We start from the raw sequence: 5,920 nt of genomic DNA, 5'->3' as shown, positions 1-5,920 counted from the left end.
ACAATAGGCCATGTAGATTATGAAGGTTTCTGCTTGAGTTCTTGTATTTTTGTATTTTTTCACTTTTGTCGTTGTTGGTTTTGTTTTACTCTAACTACAAGATGAAAATTAGGTTCTCAGCCCTCTTTTTGTTACTCAATTGATTAAAACCTTATTCATTTTCAATTTTTTTATCAATATCCTTAGGTATTAATAAGCATCATTAATTATTTCAATAATAAAATATTTTTTATTTCTAAATATATTTATTTAGTTTTATAAATGTTACATTTGGTATATTTATATTTATGGCTAAAATTTATATCATATATTTTTATTTCTAGTTTGTACCCCATTTTAAATTTGCAACCCTTTTTTAATTTCTACCAATTTTCTTTTCTGTATTAATTTGTACCCATATATTTTTTGTGCCCATATTTTTTAAAGTTTTATTTGTATTTGTACCCATATTTTTTAATTTATTTGTACCAATTTTTTATTTTGCTAAATGTACCCATGTTAATTATATGTATTTATTTTATGTTTTAAAATATATGAGTAGTTATTTTTTTTAAATATGTTAATAATTATGTGGGTACATTATTTCTTGCTATAATTTTGTGAAGGACAATATTACTCTAATATTTATTTTTAAGTATTTATTATATATTTTAAAAATATTATTTGAATTTGTTTAAATTTCATAATTTGTACGACATTAAATGCATAAGTTAAATATCTTAAATGATGTTAAGGATGTGACAACCCCTGTGAGATCCCACATTGTCCAAGGGAGTGGATCTTTTATGTCTTATATGTACATGCCCACCTTCAATTAGCACAAGGCATTTTGGGAGCTCACTGGTTTCGTGTTCCATAGGAACTCCGAAGTTAAGCGAGAAAGGGGCCAGAGCATTCCTAGGATGAGTGACCCACTGAGAAGTTCTGCTCGCGTGAGTTCCCAGAAACAAAACCTTAAGGGCATGGTCGGGGCCCAAAGCAGACAATATCGTGCTACGACGGAGTCAAGCCCGAGATGTGACAACCCGTCCCTAATTTTACCATTTTAATAATTTTAAAATGAGTGAATTGACGAAAATGCCCTTAGAGGCGAGGCTGTTGACTTTCGTTGATCGCTTTTTCACGACGTATACAAGCTACTATTTTAGTGTATTCTCGAAGTACTCGACGATACAAACATATAGGCGCAAGCATAATCGAATTTGAAGTTGTGTTAAAAATTTTACGGAACTACGATCACAAAGGGCGTTTTAGTAATTTCATGTTTACGAGAGATATTTTGATTTTATAGTTTTTAACCTTGGGTTGTGTACCACATGGGGCCCATGCCCCATACCTCCACCTCTCTCCCGTGTCTCCTGTGACGCCCCACCCTGAAATATATATTTCAGAAAAATAATATCGATGATAGGCCCAAACTAAACTCTTGTTTATTTAACTACCATTAATCGTGATTCTTTAATTAAATTCCTTAATCCCACACATGATCTATAACCATAATTCTCTTACCAACACATACGATTATATTTTCAATTTATCACTATTTTCTTCTCTTAGATCAAATTTTCCAACTAAAGATTAATTCTTGATTACTTAAGACTGCATCTAACCTTGTTAGGCTGCCTATGTACCCTTGAGCATGATCAAGCCTTTCGTAGTTCACATTTCAATTTCAAACCAATTCCGAAATTAGTCAATTAATAAAAAAATCCAACATTCATGTTTATAATCGAAACACATCAAATGAATACCAAACACGTAATTGGAATATCAAAATTCACATAAAAAAACAGCATCGGCTTACTGGCCACGAGCCGTTGCGGGTGGCGGTTTACCGACCCAACTAGCCGGAAAATTTAACTATTTCCAAAAATTACCAAATTTTACAGGCATGTAGATCTTAGTGAGGGGAGCAATTTTCATACTTATGGCCAAGTCTAATTTAGCCGGGAAAGACCCCAATTTCACTCAAACCCTAAGAATGGGTGGCTTCAATTTGTCACATCTGGTGCTCCGCAGTCCCTATAGTTGTTTGGGCTTTGTTCCAGGCCTTAAGGGAAGTCTAATGGTGGTGGAGATGGATGGAGTTAGCTTTAAGTTTTGGTGATTCGAAGCCAAACCCGCTGCACCCCATCATGCGGGTCCTCCTAAAATCAAACCATTTTCGTCATTTTTTCAGGTAGGAGTGGGAGAGAGAATGACTGGGTTCGAAGTAAAGATCATTTTGGCACCAATCTCGTTGTCAACGGTGGTCGGAATGGGAAGATATGGCCGGGTCAGGTCGAAAGGTGGAACCGGGTCAAAGTCCATTTCTTTTCATTTCCCCTCATTTCTTTTCTTTCTGATTGGTCCCTCCCCCATACTTTCTCTCCCTTCTCTCCTTTCTCTTCTTTTCTTTTCATCTTAACCATCCACGTGTCATCATAGATAATGGCTTCAGAAATCTGGAGCCTTCTAGATCAAGCCAAAATTACAAAAATATCCTTAACTTTAAACGTTAGTAACTATTTCGTTTTAACTCCGTTTCACAAACGGTTGATGCCTACATGTTCATGAGATTGAGCTCTATTCAAAATATAAATTGTAACCTCGAACGATCTACGGATTTTAAATAATTAATTTCCAAACTTCACTCTTCGTAACTAGTTTAATTAAAATCTAAATTCAAATAAATTAATATAAATTCTCAAAAAATAATATAAAATCTCAATAATACAAATACATAAATTATAATACAGATTTTAAATAATTAATTTCCAAACTTCACTCTTCGTAACTAATTTAATTAAAATCTAAATTAATATAAATTCTCAAAAAATAATATAAAATCTCAATAATACAAATACATAAATTATAATAATTTCCGGAAATAAAATTTTAAAATTCCTCAATTAAATTTTCATAACCATAAATCGATTTATTTTCGATTTTTTTCAGGGTATTACATCTCCTATCTCTTGGGACTATCTCTCTCTTTCTTTCTATCTCTCTCTCTCTCTCATTTTATAATTTTTTTAAACTCTCCCTCACCTCACTCACCCTCTCTTGTGATGCCACCTCATCCCATCTCCCTCTTATTTCCCTCAGTCTCTTATCTCTTTCTCTGTTAACACTTTATCTACCCGATAACACTATCTTCCTCCGTAAGGTTTGTCGGACCACCATCACCCACCATCATTTCCGACAAGCATCACGACCACGAACCCAAAGCCCACCTCATTTCTTGGTCGTGAAACCACATACCTAGACCTCGAGCTGCAAACACGAACCCGGACCTCGATCTTGATGTTTCCTAGCAAGTCACCATGATTTTTCGACCAAGGTAAGCATCGGGAACACTCTATTTCCTTTCCTTTTAGATGTTTAAGGAATATCTTAGGGTTTGTATTTGTTTTGATAGGGTTTGGAGATTGAAGGAACAAAGGAGGAAAACTCCTCCAATTTTTTGATGGCTTTCGAGCCTTTTTCCAGCCAACTCTGCCAAGGTCGAGGAAATCAAAGGTAGATTATGATTCCTTGTTCTCCGAGCTTCGATTTGATATATTGGAAGGCTAGGTTTAGTGATGTGTTTGGTTGGTCGGAGCCGGGGTTTGTCCCGGCTATCATTTTTCTAGATTCCGGTGGTTGTAATGGCAACCGGCCAGAAAAGAAGAAGAGAGAAAAAAAGGGGGGCCTTAGTCAAACCCGGCCCAAAACCTTAAGTCCAAGCCTTTGGGCCTTTGTCCCAAGCTAGCCCATTTCTGTAATGGGCTCATAATATTCTCTGGAATATTCCTTGGGTTTACTTTTTTGGAATTTACTCGGGAACCATCTTAGGCTAATTTCGACGCCCTGAGTCCATTTTTGACATCCATTTAGTGAAATTCCAAAGTTTTAACATAGCTGACCACCAAGGCGTCTCGATTCACTTTTAGGGTTGACCGTTGACTTTTTACGAAAATTGCTCGGGACCCTCCTTAGCGTATTTCGAAGCGCTGATTCTGAGTCTGCTATCTGTTTCTCCAAATTCAAACGTTTGAATTGAGTTTTACTAATGGGTTCCAATATTATGCTTAGGTGTAATTATTATCGGAGACTCTGGCCTTCCTAGCTCGAACGGATGTGACATCACAAGTAACTATGAGTGGGCCTTTTCCTTTTTATAGTATACATATAATTGTTAGTTTCCATTTATACATTCCATAAAGAGTTTTCTACAATACGCCTAGATTAGCATGACGTTCATAAGATTTAGCACATTGATAGAAATTATGAAATATGCTACGTCCTACAGAATGCATAGGTATGCGTATGATTATTGATGCCATAATTATATCTACGGCTATGAATGATATTATGTTGATTAGAACTATTGAATCATTATGGCATGACTATATTTGTGTTATCTGTTCATCGTTTGTTGCACCGGTGTTAGTACTCTCCTGGGCCAGGGCCAGTTTTTCACATGTATGTGCACATCATACCGTACGCTCACTTTGGATCCATTTTAGGTGTCTGTCCTATTCTAGATTGCTATAGGCAATTAGGACTTGTATGTGCTACGCATAGCGCTAGTCGTCATGTGATTGTAGTACTAGAGCGTATATCATCGTTACACCCAATCATGTTCATGTCAAAATAACTCTGCATGAACTCGTGTGTTAGCATGTGTCGATGAGCACTCGATATGATATGTTGCTTATGCGAGATTGAGTGATTACGGACGTCATGCGTACTTATGAAATATTGTACCGTATTGAATTCTTGAGATATTGTAAGCTACGGTAAGTATTTTCATACTATACGTAATATGTATATTTTGGAAACTATACTTGTTTTATAGCGAGGGGTTATAATGTTTTCAGAAAGGTTTTATTAAAACTTTATTTTCATGTCTACTCACCCTTGTTTACTACCCCTCCAGGTTTTAGTAGCCGAGCTTTCGTATAGACGAGGATTCTTGGCAAATATTAGTATTGGAGACTACCTTCAATGATATAATTCTCATCCTACTTTACTGTACTTTACTTGAGCTCTGACATCACGTGTGAAATGGGTTCATTCCCACTCATCAGCGCACTCTTATATTTAGGCACTTTTAGGTTTAAATTTATTCACATTTTCCACTACACTATACTTTATGGCTTCGTCATCTTCTAGATGTCAACCAGCACAGCTCGATTAAGAGTCAAAGTGAGCATTCTGAGTCGGGGTGTGTCAAAGGACCTCAATCAAAATATTCAAACAAACAAAGTTTCAGTCTAATAATTAGGTTGATTAGGAACCGGAACCAAAATGACCCTTGATAAAAACTGAAAATTAAAAACTTGTTTGGTAAAAATTTCCATTTTCAAAATGAAAACAAAAGTCAAGAATTTTTTTTTTAAACTCACAAAATATTTATTTTAAGAGTCTTTCAATAATCATTTTGTTTTAATTTTTATTTTTTTAATTGAAATCTCATTAGGGAATTATTTTCACTTAAAAACACTAAAAATTTAAAGCCAAATTTTGAAAATTCAAAAAATATTTTCACTTTTAGTTTTTAGTTTTCATTTAGTTGAAAAACTAAAAATAGTTACCAAACGAGTTTTCGATATTCAATTGCTTGATAGTTACTTTTGGTTTTTTTTATTTGTTTCAACAAAAACTTTATGTTTAGAATAAGGGCTAAAATAATTATTTTAGCCAATTTCTCTCTACTCTCCATTTTCTCTATATTTCATCCACATTTCATTGCTCCTCCCACCTCCACGTACCCATGGCCCATGCCTCAATCCTTTAATATTGAGCGAAACAAAAATGCTCGAATCAACCCATTTCCCCCAAAATTGAAAATTTGAATTTCGAAATAAGAGGGACGGGTAAGGGTTACCGATGATGTTGGTGTGGAGGCATAAATTAAGTACGTCCAATCAAAAGATGTTGATTATAAGCTCAA

This window comes from Malus domestica, chromosome 08 (genome assembly GCF_042453785.1).
Source record: "Malus domestica chromosome 08, GDT2T_hap1".
Lineage (NCBI taxonomy): Eukaryota > Viridiplantae > Streptophyta > Magnoliopsida > Rosales > Rosaceae > Malus > Malus domestica.
The sequence above is the reverse complement of the archived record's forward strand: the minus strand, read 5'-3'. Positions refer to the sequence as shown.